This window comes from Canis lupus, chromosome 32 (assembly GCF_003254725.2).
Source record: "Canis lupus dingo isolate Sandy chromosome 32, ASM325472v2, whole genome shotgun sequence".
NCBI classification, from domain to species: domain Eukaryota; kingdom Metazoa; phylum Chordata; class Mammalia; order Carnivora; family Canidae; genus Canis; species Canis lupus.
Genome location: NC_064274.1, coordinates 15157517 through 15182276, shown reverse-complemented (window position 1 = coordinate 15182276; position 24760 = coordinate 15157517). Strand labels below are relative to the sequence as shown.

The following is a 24760-nucleotide window of genomic DNA, read 5'->3' as shown; positions in this document are numbered from 1 at the left end:
TGTCCCCTGTTCACCAGGAACTGGTACTTCATGTGTGTCTCGTATGTGTGTTGCATTTGCTTTACTATTGTGGTTGAATCCTGTTTCCCTTTAGTCCAGTCAGCTGCAATGGCCCTCTTTTCCTCTTGTGGGCAAAGTTTGGTCTCTGTGCTGTTAGGGGGTTACAACTGGATCAGACCAGATGCCTTCCCTCAGTGCATTTTCTAAAATTGCCAACACACAGACAGGCAGGGCCTTCTTCCTGCATTATCCCCTGAAAGACTTTCATTGGTGGGCAGGTTCTGCAGTCAGACCACATGTTTTCCCCTAGTCTCTCTGTTGCAGTTACAGTGAACTCCAACTACAGTGCTCTCTCCTTTTGTGGCACCCTGTGAAGTTTTGTTGGTGGGCAAAGGGATCAGATGTCTGCCCCCAGACTGTTGTGGGTGGCTATCTTCCCCTTCCTCCACAGAGAGAGAGAGAGACAGCGAGAGAGAGAGGCAGAGACATGAGCAGAGGGAAAAACAGGCTCCATGCAGGAAGCTCAATGTGGACTCGATCCTGGGTCTCCAGGATCACGCCCTGAGCCAAAGGCAGATGTTCAACCGCTGAGCCACCCAGGCGTCCCTCCTCTCCCTTCTTTATGTCTGTAGTGTCCCTTCTGTAAGTGGTTAGTCTCACAGGTTAGTTTTGTTTCTAAATGGAATTTTGCCTCTCCTATTCTTTTAGGTGTGGTCTCCTTTCTATGAATAACTATAGAATTTGTTCTGCCAGTCTTCGGTTCATTTTCTAAGTTAGTTACACCAATGTGGGTGTTATCTAGGTGTGTCTGTGGGATGAAGTGAGCTAAGGATCCTCCTAATCTGCCATCTTCCTAGGTTACCCAGGATGATATCATTATTAATAAGAATTTATTAATGGCCTGTTATATGCTGGGCATGGTGTTGGACTCTGGACAAAAAGTTGTGAATACCATAAATATTAATAAAAGCATTTTGCCTCAAATCTTTTGTGCACATTAAAAACACCACCAACAACAACAACAATGATCCTGGAAAGAAATGGGAATGGGTGGGAAGAGTGTGATATGGAAATGACTTTTAATATTTATAATGAAATAAATTGAAGAAATATAGGATTCAATGAATCATCACACTAAAGAGCTCAGAGCATCTTGGTGATATTCTGATTCTCTGAACTTGAAAAGAATACCCAATGAGATTGGGAGAAAAGACAGAGAGGCAGCACATTTAGAATGTGTTTATTTATAAAAATGCCTGCTTATCATTTTTGTTATCAATATCTTCCTTCTCCATCCTATAGGAATGTTCATTTCAAAATGTTCTATGCCAAAACATTTAAGTTAATTTTTGCTTTTTAGCCCAATATTCAGGATAGATCATGAATTCTCATGAGCCTAAAGATAGAACAAGAATACATAAACACTTGCATTCCAGAGAAATGTAGTTAGGGAAATAAGGATACATGTGTACAATCCTAATCTCTTTTTATTGAATTATATAAGAAATTAAAATTCCTACAGTGTATTTAATCCATCAGATTAAAAGCCTATGCTATGATATTGGGCAGCCCAGGTGTCTCAGTGGTTCAGCACCACCTTCAGCTCAGGGCCTGATCCTGGAGACCCTGGATGGACTCCCATGTCGGGCTCCCAGCATGGAGCCTGCTTCTCCCTCTGCCTGTGTCTCTGCCTCTCTTTTTCTCTGTGTCTCTCATGAATAAATAAATAAAATCTTTAAAAAAAAAAAAAGCCTATGCTACCACATGAACAAGAGCTTTGTTTAAAGAAACTATATGTAAATGGTGACTTGGGGAACAGAAGGAAAGCATGAGAATGGAATGTAAGATATGGAAAGGGAATAGTACTAAGTACTCATATTAGTGCCTCCATTTGAGTAGCTACAACCATAGAGGAGAAAAGTCAAAATCTATGGGAAACAGGGATTCCTTGTTTTGCTTCTAATTTTAAGTGACCTAGATCCTAACATGCCTTTGTAGGACTTCAAAGAGGAATCTGTTTGGATTTTTGTATAGAAGAGAACATGTCCAAGGAGTATGAGTTTATTTTTTGTGTGGTAGAGAATGGTAAAAAATGATTTTAAAAAAGGTAAAAAATATTCCCAGTTTATTCTCTTTATTAAATATGTTTTCTTTAATAGCCCTTTTATTTGGTTTCACTATCTACTTTGGAAGACTGAGTAGATGAGGAGGATGTACTCAATCTCTGGGTATGTCTTATACAGAAAAGGGCAAATTGTGGGCAGGAGACAGAGCAGTGGAAGGAGAGTTAGTACACGTGTATGTCATAGGTGCAATGCCTTTAGTTATTACAGTCTAAAGTAACTCATAATTATTCCTAAAAATTGTCTCTTTCTAAAATCTGTGAAGAGGAATATATTTTTAACATTTTAAATTATTTGTATATATACTGATAAAGTATGACTAATTTGTAAGATGGAAATTATTTTTAGAGGAGAAAAGAGAAATGTGGCTTGCTTCAAAATTTTTCAAACTTAGGGAATCCTGGCCCCTGAGAACTGACATAAGGCTGAAATGATTCATTAACAGCACAGGGCTTACCACCACACCTCATCCCACTCTTTACATCCTGAATCTCTGAACTGCTTGAGGGAAGGGACATTTGTTTTTATACCCTAGCATTTAACACCATTTCTGGCACAGAACTCATACTCTTTATTTTATTTTTCTTAAATTGGAATTGAAGTGAATTAAATTTCTTGGCAGTTTTTCTTATTATTGATATAGTTACTACCTAAGAATCTCAACTTCTATTTTTATTTTTTTCACAATATACTTCACTCTTATGTCAGATAGTTGCTACTCAGACATTTCCCCCTCCTTTGTCCTAGTATTAGTCAATTTTTTTCTGTGTTAAAACTGCCACAAAACTTAGTAATTTATAATAGTGAACATTTTATTTCTCATAATTCGGTATACTAAGTGGTTCTTCTTGGCTGGACTTGCTCAAGTAGAGGTGGGTAGGTTCTTGGGGGTCTTTAGTGGGTCTCTTTCTTCTAAGTGGTTTCTTCTCTTTCAGTAGCCTAGCTGAACTTCTCCATATACTGATTTCAAATTTCCAAAGCATCAAGAGAAAGTAAGCCCCAATATGCAAGAAATTTTGAAGTCTTTGCTTGCATCACATTTGTTTGGTCAATGCAAACTGCATGGCCAAGATCAGGTTCATTGTCATAGGAAAATGTTCAAGAGCATAGATACAAGAGGTTATGAATGAAATGGTTGCAAATACTTAATCTCATAGTGGGACATACTCATACTTTAAAAAGCTCATACTTGCACCTTGGAAACCAGGCATCTGATTCACCCACAATTCTTGAATCCTAATCCTATTTTTATTATAATTAATGACCCCTCATGAAGAAATTAAGAGTTAGCCTTCAAATTTCATAGTGCTTTATACTTTAAACTATAATTCCCTAAGCTTTCTGCTGTTGATAGCCTTCCTTATTCTCCCAGCTCTTACCCATTTCTTTCACTCCAGGATCTTCACTATATCATATTTTCATATTAGTTGCTAAGTGTTTAGAGACATATGAATATATTTGGTGATTTCATTTAAAAATCACATAGTCTGTTTGCCAGTTACATCACCTAGAATATTCTTCCTCATTCTTTTCCAGTGCTCTTTCTTTATCATACAGATTTCAATTCAAAAGTCACAAACTCGGAGCCAGAGCCTCAAATCTAAAATAGCTCTTTATTAGTCTCTCTTATGTATTTCTATGTTTTGTTTTTCTTTTTGCCCAAACAGTAGGTTATCTGATTCATTTATTATGTATTATTTATTTTCTTACTCCAAATGATACACAACATTAAGACCACACCAGTTGGTAAAATATGAAATAATTTCATACAGTTTGTTAAGTCTATTGCTCTGAAATCCCCTATATTGCCAAGCACTCAATCAACCAGTCCTCTCTGTGGACTCTCATTGGGTATCTCCATTATCTAGAAACAAAAGGTTAATTTTGACGTAGTAGGGACTGTAAAACTGCTACTGTAGTATGGCTCATGTCTATTCTGAATAACTAGCATCTGTGCTATAACAGTTATTGATATTTGTAATGATCGCAGCTTATATCATATTTCTTTACCCACCTCTACCATTGAGAAGTAGGTTTCTCTAATTTGTTTTTAGAGGCAAATGAGTTATTTTTCTGGAAGAACTCTATAACCCAGATCCTCTAAGTTTGAACTTTGACAAATTCAAGAAAAATAGAGAGTTTGGCATTCCTTTTTCAAGATAATATTCTATTTTCCTACTTTGAAGTCCTGCCTTTGTATGCCAGAAGTGGAATATTACCTCAACTTTTTCTGTTTTAGTTCTGCAGCAACTTTTTTCCCCTAAGATTTATTTACTTTTCTTGGGGGCGGGGGGAGAGCAGGGACAGGGGCAGAAGAAGAGGGACAGATCTCAAGAAGAATTTCTCTCTTTTTTAAAATTTATTTATTCGTGAGAGACACAGAGAGAGAGAGAGAGGCACAGAGACACAGGCAGAGGAAGAAGCAGGCTCCATGCAGGGAGCCTGACATGGGACTCGATCCCAGCTCTCCAGGACCACACCCTGGGCTGAAGGCGGCGCTAAACCACTGAGCCACCCGGGCTGCCCTCAAGAAGAATCTCAATGGGGAGCCGCGCTCAGAGTTCCATCTCATGAGATCATGACCTGAGCTGAAATCAAGAGTCAGACACTTAACTGATTGAGCCGCCCAGATGCCCCAGTTGTGTGATAACTTTTAATCTCTCCCCTGACAGATGAATATCTTAGAGGACTTACATAAATGTCAAATGCTTGGTTAAATAGAAAAAGATAGGGAGAAAGAGGGAAAGGGTGAGGGAGAGGAGAAGAGATAATGTTAGATAAAGGGAGAGGGAGAGAGAGACAAAGAAAGAGACAGAGAGAAAGAAAAAGAAAGAATATCATAGAAGATTCTTTCCAAAATATTGCTGCTTTTAAAATTTTGAATAAATTGAGATCTGAATGTTAATATGACGGCAAAAGAAATACTTTTAGATGCAGAATTCAACCAAGTTGAGAACAAGACATCTAAATTAACAACATGAAAAACTTTTTTGTATGCTACTACTGTATTATGGCTTGATAAAATTTATAATTATGTTCATCAATAAAATAGATTTATAGAATTTGATGTTTGAATAAATGGAAATGATATCCACATTGCTGGATATCTGTAAGCATTAAATGGGATTCCACACTTAAAAATGCTTTGCATCACCAAGATAGCAACATAGGATGGAGAAAAGATAATCCCTTCATTAATGGTGTTAGGATAATTGGCTATTTATATGTAAAAGAATAAAGCTGGACTCATATCTTTTACCACTCATGAAAATTAAGTTGAAATAAAGACTTAAATGTGTAAGACCTAAAAGCATGAAAGTCCCAGAATAAAACAGGAATAAATCTTCCTGACATGAATCTTGGTAAAGCATTTTTGGATATGACACATAAAGCAACAAGCAACACAAACCAAAATAAACAAGTGGGACTGCATCAAACTAAAAAATGTTTTGCACAGCAACAGAAACCATCAATAAAGTGAAAAGAGAACCTGAGAAAAAATATTTGCAAACCATGTATCTGATAAAGGGTTAATATGCAAAATATATGAAGATTTCATACAAGTCAAGATATAATAAGGCAGCCCAAAACAAAACAAACGCACTGGAAAATGAATAAAAGACCTGAATAAACATTTCTCCAAAGAAGATACATGAAAACCCCATAGGTACTGGAAAAGATGATCAACATCAATAGTCAACCAGGAAAATGCAAATTAAAACCATAATGAGATATCATCTCATTCCTGTTAGAATGGCCATCATCAAAAAGTGAAATGCTGGTGTGGATGTGGAAAAATGAAACCCCTGTGCAATGTTGGTGCAATTGCATATTGGTATAGCCACTATGGAAAACAGCATGAAGGATCCTCAAAATATTAAAAATAGAACTACCATATGATCCAGCAATTCTAATTCTGGAGCTATATCCAAAGGAAATGTATACACTAATTTGAAAAGGTATCTGCACCCTCATGTTTATAGCAGCATTATTTACAAAGCAAAGACATGGAAACAACCTAATTTTTCATCAGCAGATGAATGGATAAAGAAGTTGTGGCATATACTCAGCCATAAGAAACAAGTAAATCCTACCATTTGTAATTACATGGAGGACTTTGAAGACATTATCCTAAATGAAATAAGTCAGACAGTGCAACATGAATACTGTGTAATTTCACTTACATGTGAAATCTTAAAAACAAAACAGACAAATAAAAATCACAGATACTCAATCAAACTCATAGAAAAAGAGATCAGACTTGTGGTTATCAGAGGGAGAAATTAAGGAAAAGGAGAATTTGGAGGAAAGTGTTCAAAAGGTTAAACTTCCTGTTATAAGAAAAATAAGTACTAGGGATGTAATGCACAACATGATGACTCTAGCTGACACTGCTGTATGATATATAGGAAAGTTATTGAGGGCAAATCCTAAGAGTTCTCTTTATAAGGAGAAAATTTTATTCCTTTTTAATCTTCTTCTTTCTTTTCATCTGTGCAGGGTTCTTCTTATTACTAAACTTATAACAAAAATGGTACTTATTATACCATGCCTGGGAAGTTCCTTATCTATTTTGGTATTCTTATTGCTTGGTGGTTCTAGGTACATAGTGTATTGTTATTTTTTGAATCAAAGAGATGAAGACTGCAATTATTTTAAGCTTCTCATGGACTTGGTCCCCTTTCTCCATTCTAGACGATCTAAATTTCCCCAAATACTGCATCCATTTAAATTTTCAATTCTTCAGAAGTAAGTTCACCTTTGACAATAGCCAAAAGAATGAACATCTAATTGGATGATATTTGCTTAGTTTAAAAAATTATGGACATAAACTAACAGGTATTGAGTAAATGTACTTTTATTAAAAATAAACACCAGGGGATCTCTGGGTGGCTCAGTGGTTTGGCGCCTGCCTTCGGCCCAGGGCGTGATCCTGGAGTCCCGCGTCGGGCTCCCTGCATGGAGCCTGCTTCTCCCTCTGCCTGTGTCTCTGCCTCTGTGTGTGTGTGTGATGAATAAATTAAAATCTTAAAAAATAAAAAAATAAATAAAAATAAACACCAACCTTAAATATTAGTTCAAATACTCAAAAATAACATTTTAAACAAAAAAGTAACTGTCTTCCCAAGACATTATGGGAAGGTTTCTGGTTATGCTACTTGTGAATGGTCCAGGTGGACAGTCCTTGATCAGCCTAGACAAGACAATCTGTCTTTGGATTTCAGTTTCTTACCATTAGCTTAGATTTTCTTGAACTCCTTAGTTAAGTAGTTACCTTCACCACATTTTAAGAGAAGAATTCCAAGTGTTAAAGTCTCCAAGTACTCAGATTAACAGACCATAGGGCAGCTAATGAAGGAAAAGTCTGGCAGTCAGGCTGGTACACATTGAAGCTCCCACATATTGTTAAAAGTTTTCAAAAGGAGGCTGATTTTGGTCTGTATTGTTTTAAACATTAGAGAGATGACTATTTTACCTTTTTTTACTTAAAAATTTTTTTTTGACTTTTTACTTTTAATAATTCCATACTTTGTTCTGTTTACCTCCAAAACTCAAGGGTGTTACCTGACCTAGACATAGCATATTCCTTTGCAAATATAAGCCTCTTAAAATTAATGACATTGTATTTTACTTTTGTAACAATTTTGGAGCAAGAAATCAATGTGTGAGAATGAAGTTTATTAAAAACTAGTATTGAGGAAATGAATGACATAAGAAAAAGTTTATCTTTTGGCGCTTAATTTAGGAGGAAAAATGTAAGCAGCACACGTGAGGGGGTCCCCAGATTGCTATAGATTGGCATTAAGTCAGCTGTGGAGGGAAGACTAGAAAGAGGATACTCAAACTATCTTTGCCTGGTACGTATTTTTCGGATTTTCCAAAACATCAAGAATTATATTTTCAAGGAGCATTGCAGAATTCACTTCAGTTATATGTATCGGCTTACCGTTTTCCTATGGTACATCATAACAATTCAGAAAAGCCTAACTGACACTCAAAAGTGGTTGAATATTACAACAGCAAGAAAACGAACCACTTTACACTCAAAAGACCTATTTGGCATTGCTGTGTTTTTGACCACTTTTCCCTTTCACTTTTGTGTTCTTCAGCTTATCCCCCCAAACTAACAGCTGTGGCCAAACACTTGGCAGCTGCCAGGCTAATCCTCAGATGCCAAGCTTTTGAACAGATTTTCTAGGAGCAGACTTGGGCTCTGTGATGGCTGCCTGCACACTCCCTTCCCATTAGCTGGTTCCTTGGCAAGTTCTTTGATTCATTTGATTTTTGGCAGAGCAACTTGCCTGCTGACTATGAAGTCTCTGACTCTGTCAAATACTTTAGTTGGGCTGAATGTTTATTTGACTGCCCTTCCTATCATGCCTAAAGATTAAAGTTTTCAAGATCTATGTTTAATGCCATACAGAGCTAAAAAAGAAGGGTTTTGCACAGTTGAGTTGTATGAATATGAAGGATGAGAGTAATCCTTAGCCTCAGGACCAATCTCTCATTGATTCTAGCTCTTTCCAGTGAGAGGTTTGTAACATAATGCTTTGACCATTTCTTGGCAGAGATTACTTTTCCCACCTTATGGAGTGGCAAGTTACCAACAGTCTCAAAGTAAAAGCTTGGCCCAGATACAAGGCACTCTCTTTCTCTCTTTCAATGGTGAAAATCTGGTCCATTATTTCCCTTTTACTACTCTCCTTTATGGATAAGTCAGCTGAAAAAAATCAGGAAAAGTCTGCTTTAGATACTAATTGGAATTGGCCTTCTATCACTCATAGACCTGAGTTCTGAAGTAGCCAAATGATTCAGAAACATTTCATCTAATTCATTCCCTGTCATTCTGCATGCATTTGAAAAATAGCACAGGTGGACAGTGCTCATTTTACAGTTATGTAATAGGAATTTTACATAGGTGAAATTGGGAAGATTTTTGAGAAACGCTTCTTAAAATAATTAATCAGTGCTTGTCTTCATGCTATACAGTAGTTCACCAAGACCAAAAAGAAGTAGATAATATATATAATGTATATTTGGGACAATAGCTAGTAAATAATGGATCTGACTCAGGCCAAAAGGATATGGTCTTACTTCCCGTTTTGAGAAAATGAATTGGAGCAGAAATCTGTGATCCCATTTCCTGTATGAAACATGTATACCAATGGTATAAACACTACCCAAAACCTCTTGTTCAAAGAGTGTTTGCTTTTATGGCATATTCAGCTAATTGTTCTAACCTTTCTATGTAGTTTTATTATTTCATAGTCTATTATGAGGAAAAAACACATAATTTTCTCCTAAATGTAATCTGTTCCGGAATATGTATTAGTGCTTATTATGTATAATACACCATCATTATCATAAATAGTTTAGGAATGGAAGACATTCCAAAGATATTGAAGGCACTTTCCTTGTCATTCAAGAATTAAGGTAAAATTAAAGATTACCTTAATTTGATTTGAATTATTCACTCTTTATATAATTTTACCTGTCAGGATAGACTACACTTGTTTCACATATTATGGTTTTGTAAGTTGAAGTTCTACAAGATAGTTTGCAGTAAAACAGTATATAAAAATATGTCCCTTTATATTTCAACAGGTAGATTTTAAATATAACTATTAAATATCTAGATAATAATAGGTTTGCACCTGGTTAATTTTTCAGTGAGTCAGGCACACACACACATAGACACACAGACACAGACACACACACGCACACACACACTACCTTACAGTAAACAGCATTAATTTTACTATGCCCAGTACATTTTCTCTTAAAATTTATAGGTGTTCAAAAAAGATCTTGGTTCCATCTCCTCACAAAGTATACTTTTAAAGAAAAGAACAGTGTTTTTCTCTTTTTATAGGACACATTTTCTTAAATAGTTTATTATTTAATAAAGTATAAAATCTAGTATTATCATCTCTTATTGATACATATAGGTGAAGTATTACTGGCTTCTATTAGTAGACGGATTAGAATAAAATAAATGTAAATAAAGTTAACTATCAGTGTGTTTTCTACTCTCAAATACACAGAGTTGTCATGTATAAGATCTAACTAACTAAAATTATACCTGTACATTATCAGTACTTTAGTGCCTAAAATGTATGCATATGCATAATTTGAGTACTAGGAAATCCAGGGACCATCTATTGAATATAACATATGGTATCATGAGGTGTTCACAAATTGCTTCAGGGCAAATGATTCATTTTTAGAGGGTGGTGGTAGAAATGTATAACTCATCAGCAGAAAAAGGAAAGGTTATGTAATAGGTGGCAGAAATGTATTGACTAACTCAGCAGAAAAAGGGAAGGTTATGAATTTTAGATGTTTTGGAGAAAATTAACATAATAGAAATAGAAAATACTATCAATTATTTGTATAATTAATAAATTTTTGAAGCCTTTCATCTCAAGAGATCTGACTGCCAAATCAAATGTTGTTTAGAATTGGATAAGAGAAACATAGTTTATCTTTCTAGTGTTTCAAATTTAAAAGAGACAGAGGGAATGATAGTCTGATAATTCTATTTGTGCAGTTTAAAGGATACAGTGCCATAGTTCCTGAGTAACTATAATCTGATAAAGCAGATCTATATTATAATCAGTTCGTTTGAATCCAAAATGGAGTATATATATTCCAAGCAAACACACCTAAGCCAAATGATATCACTACTTATGACTAGTACATTAATTTGTCTTCATGAAGAACAACTGACTGCTTAAGGTCAGAAACTGAGAATCATTACACACCTGTGCCAGTACTTTCATAGAAAGATGAATTGAAAGCTTTCAGCACAAAGTTAACCTAAGTAGGAAAACATCAAACTATAATTATGATATGGAGATATTTATTATTAGATATTTAATAGAAAACTTTTCATTTTTGAGAAGACAATCTCTGCCATCATTGTCATTATAGAACTGTAAATTACAGAAATGTAAATTTGGTGCAGGGGGGTTCTTTCTTGGTTAAGAGAGCAGAAGCAGGGATCCCTGGGTGGCGCAGCGGTTTAGCACCTGCCTTTGGCCGGGGGCGCGATCCTGGAGACCCGGGATCGAATCCCACGTCGGGCTCCCTGCATGGAGCCTGCTTCTCCCTCTGCCTGTGTCTCTGCCTCTCTCTCTCTCTCTCTCTCTGTGACTATCATAAATAAAAAAAAAAAATAAAAAAAAAAGAGAGCAGAAGCAGAGTATGCATGGCATCTCTGGATCTCTTACCCAGCATTAGGTATTATTGCTTCCAATTTAGCAGCCAAGTCACTTAACAGCCAGAGAAAATGATTCCACCATTCACAGCCCATAGCCATAAGAAGCAGCGACCTTTGGGGAAATCTTCCATACACTGCTTGCTTTTCTATGCCCATCCATCAAGCAAATGAGCAATCTATTTCTGCCATGGTACACTGCCACTTCATTGAATTTCTGAAAGACACCTACCACTACCGATTTGAATATCAGCAAACAAAACCACAAATAGCTCCAATTTGTTCAATTTTGTAGGGTATTTTCAGGTAGTGTACAATATACGTGTTCAGTTGATTGTAGGGAAGGGATTTAGTTCTAAAAGAACTTTAGAATAAGTAATTGAGTGCCCCCAAAAGATTTATATGATATGTTAGGACAACTCAAGTGGGTCTGTGTAATCTCAGTCATATGTTATAATTCATTTAGCAGAAAAGAATAAAGTTACAAGTAGTTAGCAATAATTATACTTAGTCTGAAACTTACCTACGCAGTAGCACATCCAGAAAAATCTGTATTGCAGAAAGAAAAATGAGGTCCACATCTTTATGTAATATATGTCATATACATATTTTTTCCATTCTATTCTACTGAATAATTTGACAGATGAGCCAATAAAAACAATTCCATCGAAAAAACTAGAAATAAGTAACTTAAAAAATCACTATATATATATTTTTTATCTTGAAATTTTAGTGATATATCTAATAAAGTTATTCAATTAATTTTTAAACTTTAATAGCATTTATACAGGTTTCAATATTATGCCTGGATTAAGCTTTGGTTATAAATATAAAATCATTTCTAAAAGGCAGAATTTCTAGAGCACCTGAATGGTTCAGTCAATGAAGCATGTGACTTTGGCTTAAGTCATGATTTCAGGGTCCAAAATCTAGCCCTGTGTCCAGCTCTCACTCAGTGGGGAGTCTGCTTTCCTCTCCTGCTGCCCCTCACTCTGCTCATGCTCTCTCTCTCTCTCAAATAAATAAATAAAGTCTTAAAAAAATAAAAGGCAGGGGATCCCTGGGTGGCTCAGGGGTTTAGCGCCTGCCTTCAGCCTGGGGCGTGATCCTGGAGTCCCAGAATCGAGTCTCACATCTGGCTCCCTACAAGGAGCCTGCTTCTCCCTCTGCCTGTGTCTCTGCCTCTCTCTCTTTGTCTTTCATGAATAAATAAATAAAATCTTTTTTAAAAAATAAAATAAAAGGCAGAATTTCTGGGTGTAAAAATAGCATTACAATAAAGATATACTCTTAACAGTATATAAGAAAATGATTCAAAAGTTCTGTAATTTTAATATTTTATTATGATGTCTGAAGTGACCACTGCAGTTACAGTGACAAAATAAAATGGAAGTATATGTATTAAAATATTTTAATTTATCTAAAGTATTATCTAATGGAGAATTATCTTACTTAAATTTAGGCAAAATCTATCTTTAGACCTAAAAGATTTTTATTTTCATTCTGTCAACTACATCAAAAAATCTGCTCTATCATGATGTGATATACAGGAAATTTGTAGTGCATTTGAGGGAAAAAAAAGATAAGGGAGAATAAAAAGAAATATTTTCCACATAATAATGGAAGCTCACCTTGTACTTTGTTACTTGTGTAACAATGTCTACAGGCAATATCTCTAGCATTAAAATTATTACAGCGTCTCCTGAGCCTAACTGTAAACAATTTTTACAAGGAAAGATACTTTTCACTGATACAGGAAAAGAAGAGAAACAAACCTGGAATCATAAAATTCTTGAAACAGGGAAGCAATTTTATCACAAATTGAAGCCTTATATAAAGAAATTTTGTATGCTGTGCTTCTTTTCAGCAGTTACCTATGTCAAGCTGGAAATTATACATATAATGGAAAAGAATTTGATGGCTACAATGGTGAAACTATGTGTTTTTTTATGAACAGCACAGGAGAAACAGTTGGAAGAATTCTGAAGAGCACAAAAATTCTTTGCTAATATTTAGTCAAGATTGAATGAATTCTCATCAAAATAGGCTTAGGGGATCCCTGGGTGGCTCAGCGGTTTAGTGCCTGCCTTAGGCCCAGGGCATGGTCCTGGAGTCCCAGGATGGAGTCCTACATCAGGCATGGAGCCTGCTTCTCCCTCTGCCTATGTCTCTGCCTCTCTCTCTCTCTCTCTCTCTGTGTGTCTCTCATGAATACATAAGTAAATAAAATCTTTTAAAAATAGGCTTAAAATACAAAAAGGGGGTGTAAGAAAATGAATATTAGTGCCTTATCCATTGATAGAGGTGAGGGCTAGACTTAGAGTTGCAGAAAACCAGACCAGTGTTTTGCAGAAATTGCCATCTATTGATATCTCCTTTTTTGAATTCCTTTTGTAAAGAGAAATATCAACTTCCACTTACTTATTTTTAAAAATAAATAATAGAAGACATAACACTTTATACTCAGTAATGACATCAAACTGTAACTATATACTTCATTTCCTTAGAATTCCAATTAAGGAAGAATAGAAGGAGAAAAAGAGGTAAAAGACAAGGAAGAATGAGAGTGAAAGAGAAAAAAATAGAGACATAAACAAAAAACACGGAGTAGTACATAAAGAGTGAACTAGACAAACTTTATAACTGGACACCCAGCTTTAGAATGTCAATATCTGTCTAAAAGCACTTTGTTTATTAGTTGATTGCTATCCATAATTTTTAAAAAGACTATTTATTTATTTATTCATGAGAGACAGAGAGAGGGGCAGAAGCAGCCTCCATTCCTGATCAAAACTCTTCAGAGTGTAGGGATAGAGGGAACATTCCTCGACATCTTAAAAGCCATCTATGAAAAGCCCACAGCAAATATCATTCTCAATGGGGAAGCACTGGGAGCCTTTCCCCTAAGATCAGGAACAAGACAGGGATGTCCACTCTCACCACTGCTATTCAACATAGTACTGGAAGTCCTAGCCTCAGCAATCAGACAACAAAAAGACATTAAAGGCATTCAAATTGGCAAAGAAGAAGTCAAACTCTCTCTCTTCGCCGATGACATGATACTCTACATAGAAAACCCAAAAGTCTCCACCCCAAGATTGCTAGAACTCATACAGCAATTCGGTAGCGTGGCAGGATACAAAATCAATGCCCAGAAGTCAGTGGCATTTCTATACACTAACAATGAGACTGAAGAAAGAGAAATTAAGGAGTCAATCCCATTTACAATTGCACCCAAAAGCATAAGATACCTAGGAATAAACCTCACCAAAGATGTAAAGGATCTATACCCTCAAAACTATAGAACACTTCTGAAAGAAATTGAGGAAGACACAAAGAGATGGAAAAATATTCCATGCTCATGGATTGGCAGAATTAATATTCTGAAAATGTCAATGTTACCCAGGGCAATATACACGTTTAATGCAATCCCTATCAAAATACCATGGACTTTCTTCAGAGAGTTAGAACAAATTATTTTAAGATTTGTGTGGAATCAGAAAAGACCCCGAATAGCCAGGGGAATTTTAAAAAAGAAAACCATATCTGGGGGCATCACAATGCCAGATTTCAGGTTGTACTACAAAGCTGTGGTCATCAAGACAGTGTGGTACTGGCACAAAAACAGACACATAGATCAGTGGAACAGAATAGAGAATCCAGAAGTGGACCCTGAACTTTATGGGCAACTAATATTCGATAAAGGAGGAAAGACTATCCATTGGAAGAAAGACAGTCTCTTCAATAAATGGTGCTGGGAAAATTGGACATCCACATGCAGAAGAATGAAACTAGACCACTCTCTTTCACCATACACAAAGATAAACTCAAAATGGATGAAAGATCTAAATGTGAGACAAGATTCCATCAAAATCCTAGAGAAGAACACAGGCAACACCCTTTTTGAACTCGGCCATAGTAACTTCTTGCAAGATACATCCACAAAGGCAAAAGAAACAAAAGCAAAAATGAACTATTGGGACTTCATCAAGATAAGAAGCTTTTGCACAGCAAAGGATACAGTCAACAAAACTCAAAGACAACCTACAGAATGGGAGAAGATATTTGCAAATGACATATCAGATAAAGGGCTAGTTTCCAAGATCTATAAAGAACTTATTAAACTCAACACCAAAGAAACAAACAATCCAATCATGAAATGGGCAAAAGACATGAACAGAAATCTCACAGAGGAAGACATAGACATGGCCAACATGCATATGAGAAAATGCTCTGCATCACTTGCCATCAGGGAAATACAAATCAAAACTACAATGAGATACCACCTCACACCAGTGAGAATGGGGAAAATTAACAAGGCAGGAAACAACAAATGTTGGAGAGGATGCGGAGAAAAGGGAACCCTCCTACACTGTTGGTGGGAATGTGAACTGGTGCAGCCACTCTGGAAAACTGTGTGGAGGTTCCTCAAACAGTTAAAAATATACCTGCCCTACGACCCAGCAATTGCACTGTTGGGGATTTACCCCAAAGATACAAATGCAATGAAACGCCGGGACACCTGCACCCCGATGTTTCTAGCAGCAATGGCCACAATAGCCAAACTGTGGAAGGAGCCTCGGTGTCCAACGAAAGATGAATGGATAAAGAAGATGTGGTTTATGTATACAATGGAATATTACTCAGCTATTAGAAATGACAAATACCCACCATTTGCTTCAACGTGGATGGAACTGGAGGGTATTATGCTGAGTGAAGTAAGTCAGTCGGAGAAGGACAAACATTATATGTTCTCATTCATTTGGGGAATATAAATAATAGTGAAAGGGAAAATAAGGGAAGGGAGAAGAAATGTGTGGGAAATATCAGAAAGGGAGACAGAATGTAAAGACTGCTAACTCTGGGAAACGAACTGGGGGTGGTGGAAGGGGAGGAGGGCGGGGGGTGGGAGTGAATGGGTGACGGGCACTGGGTGTTATTCTGTATGTTAGTAAATTGAACACCAATAAAAAAAAAAAAAAAAAAAAAAAAAAAAAAAAAAGAAGCAGGCTCTATGCAGGGAACCCGACGTGGGACTCAATCCTGGGTCTCCAGGATCAGGCCCTGGGCTGAAGGCGGCGCTAAACCGCTGAGCCACCTGGGCTGCCCCTATCCATAATTTTTAACTGCTCAAAATATTAAATCACAAAACCACTGAAATATTAAATCAGATAATATTGAATAATTTACAGTGATTTTTCAAAGACCACCAAACTGGAGAACTACTCTTTGATGAAAACAGTGGTATTCTTGAGGAATTGTTAAAATTAAGAAAAAGACTGAATTCTTCACCCCAGGATTTGTAATTTTAGACTTTGTAGTAACAAAAAACTTATGGTTAAAAAAAAATACTCATTTAGACCAAGATATCAACAGTATTTTTCTTTGGGCAAATTTATCTATTTTAAACTTTCTAGTTTCATTTTTGGAAAAGGCAGACTATAGAATTAGCTACTACATGTTTTTCGTTTTTGTTTTCTGAGCCACAAGCTGTATTGTTAGACTGGGGATGAATATAAATATCCTGGTTAAAATTATGGAAGTAGTACACATTATTACTCATAATACTGAGTTTTACCACTTTATTATGGTTATATCCTATTTGTTGAAATTAAATCATATTTTTATTAGTAATAGGATTATGGAATTTATTGTCAGACCTGTTTCCAATAAACGATCTGCTACTTATTAGTTACTTAATTTCTTTGGGTTGTGATTATTGCAGTTGTGAAATGATGACTATATGATAATATGGACTTCAATCTGTTGTTAAGAGAAATATGTATGAGGATTAAAAAAGTGACAAATTTTATGGCTCAAACCTTATAGCCATTTATTATTATTACTTTATATACAATTACAAAAGACTTGTAGGTTTAGTCATGAAATGGAAGCAATACAACTTATAATGGCCATTTTCTGTGTAGCTTAGTGAATGGCCATTTAAGGCAGATTTTATCATGTTAAAAATGTTGACATTTTCTTTGAAGGAAAAAGATACAAGGATAAGGAAGTTTATTAAAATTTTTAAATTAAAAATGTAAAATAACAAATTTTGAAAGATATTTGTAGATGGAACATTGGAAACCAACTGATCATGCTACAATATCTCAGTACATTTTCAGAAATTGATACTATAGACAAAATCTCTGACAGAAATCTAATAAAATTTGAAATAAGTAATTATTTTTAAATGCCTTAAGAATTTTAAAAAGCTGTACTTCAAACTACCTTTCTTTGAAAAGACACTTGAATCTTCAATTTCATTTTATTTATGTAATAATGCTTTTGAGAACTCTTCATGTCTACATGTATGAGTTGTCCAAATACCCATATTCAGAAAAACAAAAATTGTAACTTTAAATACTTATAATGTTGAAATAACTAAAATAAATTAGCTGAGCATTCAGATCATTAGATTAGAAAAAAGGCACAGTGTAAACTCAAGGAAAAGTAAAAAAGCTGAAAATAATATATTATTCAAATATTATACATATAAATTACATATATGAATTTTAAAAGCCAATAGAATATGGCTACAATAACAGCTACTAGGTTGATTTATGATCTTTCTCATCTGAACATAATACATCAACATCTTACTAAAGATGCTACAGATCCCGTTTTCCAGGAGGTTTGGGATGGAGATCATGAGAGTTGGGTTTCCACCTTTTGAAATAAAAATATTTAATTAATCCAAATGGACAATTCAATAGACAATATAAATAGCCAATGCTTTCCTAAAAATATTAAGGAGATATCAACGACCTAGATAACAATTACTGACATACCACTGTATGTGCTTTGCTTAATGATCCTTTGAGTTATGTACTTTTTAGAAGCCCCTTTCTAGATGAAAAGTCTGAGGCATGGAAAGGTCAGTAACGTACTCATACATCTAGAAAATATGTGTAGGCTTTTTGTTTGTTTATTGTGATACACCACACACATACACTGATAAAACCATGATAATTAAATTATATAAAACCGGCACAAAAAAAAAACTGGCACAAGAAGAAATGGAGAAACAGAACATGGAAATTCTTAATAAAAGAGAACTTTTTCAACTGACAAGCAATGTTCTTAAATATGTACAAAATTTAGCTTCAGTTGTTTATGACAGTGAAAATGAATACCAATATGGTCTTAGATATAGTACACATCATATGTATGTACTATAAGAACATTGTACAATGCTCCCAAATGTTTACTATGTTATTCCATGAAAAAATGTTCTAAAAAGAAACTAGTACTTGAATACCACAAAAATGCCTAGGAAGATGTCAAAACAGTCTTGTGTGGTCAAGAAGACAAGTAGAACACAAGAGCAACTATAGGAGGAGAAGCCACATTTTCCTTTAAAACATTAGATGACCCGAAACATATGAATAAGTAGAGGCTGAGCACTGAAAAAAAAAAAAAAAAAAGCCCGATTCACAATAATCCAGAGCACAGACTAAAAGCAGTATGAGCAAAATTTCTACTACAAAGCAGCAAATGGAATCGGGACAGCACAAAATTAAAAAAAAAAAAAAGATAAAATACAATGAATGTAAACCACAGAAGCACAGTAGTAGCAATTCAGGAGAAAACGTAGACATTTCTTTGATAGTAAAGTCCTTGAAATAGAATGAACATCCTCTGGTTCTTCTCGAGTTCTTATAAAAATAGAATGAGTAAATAGGGATAAAATCTATAAACCTCTGCAATGTAATCATAAAAAGAAAAGAAGCGAATGAAATGCACAAGAGCAGAAAGCAAGAATGGATGGGACTAATACTTGAATGCTTACTTTCTTTTAAAAATGTATTTATTTATTCATGAGACACACACACAGAGACAGAGAGAGGCAGAGACACAAGCAGAGGGAGAAGCAGGCACCATGTAGGGAGCCTGATGTGGGACTTGATCCCCGGACCCCGGGATCACACCCTGGGCCAAAGGCAAGCGCTAAACCTCTGAGCTGCCCAGGCGTCCCAAGTGTTAACTTTCTTTACAACATTTCAAGTATGATGCTTCATTTATTTTCAGGTATTCAATCTATATGAAAATTTAAATATAACAAAGATAAGGAAATTTGGGTTCAGAGAAAACAGTCTGGGAAATTTTAGAGATTTACTCAGAGCACACACAAATTAAGCAAACAAAGGAGCTAACTATGAAATCCAAGTATATCTGACTGAGAAAGCCCAGGATCTTTCCTCCACACATTTCTGCACCCAGCACAGTGTTTGGACAATAATGATGCTTAAGGGGATCCCTGGGTGGCTCAGTGGTTTTGCTCCTGCCTTCCGCCCAGGGCGTGATCCTGGAGTCCTGCATGGGGCTATCTGCATGGATCCTGCTTCTCCCTCTGCCTTTGTCTCTGCCTCTCTCTCTCTCTCTTTCTCTCTGTGACTGTCATGAATAAATAAATAAAATCTTAAAAAAATAATGATGCTTAAAAATATTAACTGTGACAATAATACCAAACAGCTTCCCAATCAGGGAACATAACACAATTTTAGTACTGATTAGGGCGGAGTCGTTAAAAATAAAGCAGGTCAAAAGTTAAATAAAATAAATGAGTAACATAAAATAAAATTGAAATAAAAAAATATGAATGTCATTATTTGGCATCTATATTTATGATTTTGTTTTTATTAGGCAGAATATATATATAAGGGATGGTGGATTTAGACAGGAATATGTGGAGAGAAGATTGAAAATATTTTCTGGAGCACAATTGAAATACAACAAAAACAAGATAAAATTTATAACCAATTTTGCTCATGAGATCTTGGTGTCCAAAATTCAACAGTGATTCATACTCAGAGAATCTGAAAAGAAAGTTTAGAAGGTGATACTTTTTCTTCCTTAAAGTCTTGCAAATAGACTTTTAAAAAAATTCTTCACTTAATAATGTGTTTTCTTTTTAAAAATATAAGATGTCTAAAATTTGTTTATGAGACATTTATCAAACAAGTGTCCAATATTGCTTTATTTTCATGCTTTATTGAAACTCAAATCATACACATTACTCATTATGCACATTTTAATTGATTCTATTTACATCCTTAGAAAAAAAATTGCACCTCAGCGAGAGTTAACTTAAGCTACTAAAAAAGAGAAATTTATTTTCTAAAATATTCTTCCAAAGTATGGGCTCAGAAAATCTGAAGACTTGTGCAGAATGAAGTGATTATTAAATAAGTTAATGCTGTAATTATTAATATCTAGACTATAAATATCTCTATTAATATCAAGTACTAATTATCCATCTCAATGACTCAAAAACTCTTGAAAATTATGTCACTGGAAGAAATGTTAATTGCTGTTACAGTAGATATAAGGCATATGTCAGCCAAATTATTGATATAAATTCACTTTTTCTGGTGTAATATTCTAGCTTTTTGCACAGAGCTAAAAGCAAAAGTATAAAACCTAGTGTTACCCTCAATTAGTCATGTTTTCTCTCTCCCTTTCCTTGTTTCTTTCCTCATTTTTTAATCAAGAATTGTCTAAGTGCTTTCTAAAGGAAAAAGTGTGGCATGTGTATTGAGCATACTTTTATGATCCAAATTTATAGGATTTTAAGTGGATAATATATTTATGATTGTAATTGAAGAGTTATTTTTGAGTGTGTTACATTTGAAACCACTGACAGTATTATTATTACTATGCAAAATACTGTCTCCATTTTTATAGCTAGCTATCAAGGATAGTCAAACTATTTTGAATTTTCAGGTAATAGTGAGATTGGAGTAAGATTTTTCTTCCAGCATAGTACCACAGGAGACTTATATAAGTCTCAGAAGGATGTTCAGAAAATTTCTGTTTGTGGCCAGTGAATAGTCCAAAGCCTTTTCAGCTGTATTTCATTGTGAGTTGACAGATATTGGCAGGAATGTGCAATGACTATAAAACTTTACATGTAACTCCTGAGAAAGCAGATTGTGATTTAAAAAAAAATGCATTGACCTTCATAAAATGTTTAATGGGAAACATGTTCTCAATCATGCTTTTTCACATATAGACTTGAATTCTTTTATGAATTACTACTTATAAAAGGCACGAATGTATATATAGAGTTGATTACTTTAACTGATTCTTTTATAAAAGCTAAGTTAAATCTTATTACCCATTATAGGGATTTTAGCAGGCTTCTCTGAATTATCTACAAGTGAATTAAAGTTCAAATTTGAGGATTTGTGAATTCTTTTATACCAAAGGATTGGCAGAGGAGCTGTGGAAACACTCCATAGAAGTGTAGCAAAAGATAAATGAGTTCTTTTGAGTTTGAGTTCTCTTTATATTTTGACTAATTTAAAAAATGAGAGGGTACTTTGTTTCTTAAGTCTAGTACACACAGTGAATGGAACATTTCATTACGATGAGGAATTCCAAGAAGAGTGAAGAAATCTCAAGGACAATCTTAAGAATATTTTAATGTGCTTTTACAAGCAAAGTAAAGTTATATTCAACTCAGATAAGCAGAATTACAATAGTTCAGGGACCTGGTACCAGCTCTGTGTTAGGCAACTCTTTCCTGGATTATATATTCATTACAATGATCACTCAGCAAAAACTTTCATTTGGAATGTGCCCAAAATATATTTATTTTAAGTGCAGATAAGACTATCATATAGGTGCATCCAAATCTATTTTTCTCATGTAAGTCAGAAATAACATTTTTAAGGGCATATTTTCTAGACAGGAATACACTTAAACTTTATTAAAATGTCTTAAATACCTTTACAATCATTCTGGTTTATAGGATGTTAAAGATGTATGATCCAGAATCTTGTCAAGAATCATTTTGGTAGACTTGGAAACATATTAAATGAAATGTTTTTCCTTGAGGAGCATGGCAAATTGATATATTCTTTTACCAAAAGGTATGTATTGGGGATTCTCCCCTTTACTGTCCCTTATCCTTTGGATTTTATTTTCATTGATAGAATGACCATATAAATTATTATTATAAATTATTATTGGGGATCCCTGGGTGGCTCAGCGGTTTAGCGCCTGCCTTTGACCCAGGGCGCGATCCTGGAGTCTCGGGATCGAGTCCCATGTCGGGCTCCCGGCATAGAGCCTGCTTCTCCCTCTTCCTGTGTCTCTGCCTCTCTCTCTTCTTTATGTCTATCATAAATAAATAAATAAATCTTTTTTAAAAATCAGTTCATTTTTGAGAGGGAGAGGAAATGAAATTAACATTTTTTTCTGAGACAGGCATAAACTAAGGTAGTCCTATAAGAACCAGAAGGTATGGTAACTTTAATCACATAGGAAAACATACCCAGTCTCATTAAATGCTTAGGGTGCTACTGTATAGAGGAATGGCAGAAATTCCTTTTTGCTCAGAAATATCCATACTCTTCCTTTCCTCCTGTACATATAGCTAGACCACATTTGCCAGGCTTCTTCATCATGCTAGTCCTTGGAATATAAGCAGGAGTTAAAGGTGCCATTTCCTCATCTGGCCTATAAATACCTTTCACTCTTGTCCTTTATGTCCTTTATTGCTGATATCTGACATGGCCATAACTTCTAGGATCATGCTGGAAACCATATTTTGAAGATGATAGAGCTTTTTATCAAGCTGGATCTTGAATGACTGCATATAGAATTATTCTTCTAAACCCTTTACCTATTCAGCACATTAACTTTGCAAGAAATCAACTTTTTACTATTTGCTATGAGTTCAATTTTAGCCCCCCCCCCCATATGTTGACATTCTAACCCTCAGTAACCCAGAATGTGACCTATTTGGAAATAGAGTTATTACAGATGTCATTAGTTAAGATGAGATTATACTTGAGTATGGTAGGTCCTTAATCCACTATGACTGGTATCCTTATAAGAATTGGGGATTTGGGGCAAAGAGACAGGCACACAAAAAAGGACATCATATGAAGACAGAGACAGACAAACCCAGATGGAAATTGGTCATGTGAGTACAGAGGCAGGGACAAGAGTAATGCTGCCACAAACTAAGGAATACCTGTAATACATGGCACTATCAGAAGCTGGAAGAAAGGAAGGATCCTCTCCTAGGAACTTTGGAAATAGAATTGTCCTCCTAATACCTTGATTCTGAAATTCCAGATTCCAGAACTGTGAGGAAATACATTTCTGATGTTTCTTAGTTTGTGGCACTTTGATATAGCAGCACTAGGACACTGATATAATATTTAAGCCACTATGGGCTTTTGTCAGTTTTTTCAGGATAGTGGTTAGTATCACCTGATACAGAAGGAAGGGCCATGATTCTAACATAGTAGGATTTCAAAAAATTATTATTATTCATATGCTAGGATGTATAAGCCTTCGAATTGGAAATAGAGGTCACAGTGGGAATGGACCAATTCTTCAGTTTCACAACTGAAGCAACTTTCCTCCCCTACAATTGTTTTTAGGTATTTCCAAGGAATGGAAAATTTGTGATCATCTGTTTTATTTCAGAATCAAATAACTTTGCCAAGAAAGAGTTATTTGTTACACAATCTGCATGAATTGACAGTAAATCTCTCTCTATGTATGCAAAAGGTCTTGTTTAGTTATTATCTATGCTTAAATACAGAAATTAAAACTAATTACTTTGAAATCACTTTCCTCTCCCAAACACAAGGAACATAAGATTTAAGCATATCACAAAATTATTCAGTAACTCTTTCCTGTGCAAACTTTTCTTTTCCTTCTTCCTCCTTAGCCCACACCTTAACCAAATAAACTCAGAAACAAGATCCATTTGCTAAGAAGTAGAAAAAAAAAGATTCTACTAATTTATAAAACAGGTTAAATAATCCAGTAATTTAGGATGGTTCAGTTTGTTAAGCATCTGAGGCTTGATTTCAGCTCAGATCATGATCTCAGGGTCCTGGGATAGAGCCTCTAGTCCAGCCTCTGAGCTCAGCAGGGAATCTGCTTGAGTGTCTCTCCCTCAGCCTCTACCCTGGCTTGAGTGTACACAATCTCTCTATCTCAAATAAGTCAATCTTTTAAAAATAATTTATTATTATTAATAGGTTTAGAAGGAAAAAAAGCTCAAATACTTTGAGTGCAAATCCACAAATGACAAACATGTTTGCAAACAATAGCTTGTGAATTGTGTATGAAAATGCTTGTGGCTGGAATGAGATTGCATTGTTATGTGAGAAAGACTGAAATGAATGGAGTAAATTTTAGAAAGAACAAAGCATTGTGATTACATTTAACATTCAAACAGGAGCAAAGCATCAACCAAGGCTAAATATCAGACATAGATCACCAGAATCAGTAAGACTTGTATGTATTTTTTACCGGGAAATACAACAAAAGCATCTGTGATACACTAAGTAAATCAACAACAGCAAAAACAACAACAAATCCTGACATAAACAAACAGGATCTAAGCTGATTACCACATAGGAAATGTATAAAGAGCAGTAATATC

At 35.1% G+C, this 24760-nt stretch overlaps 1 long non-coding RNA gene across 1 annotated transcript; it reads right to left on the bottom strand.

Moving 5' to 3' along the window:
* Positions 1-22205: 22205 nt before the first annotated feature.
* On the bottom strand, positions 22206-23389 carry LOC118353083 (uncharacterized). The gene is made up of 2 exons (XR_007407728.1): positions 23330-23389; positions 22206-22467 (listed from the first exon to the last, which is right to left on the bottom strand). It is a non-coding gene; the product is annotated as an uncharacterized LOC118353083 (long non-coding RNA).
* Between the last annotated feature and the right edge of the window lie 1371 nt (positions 23390-24760).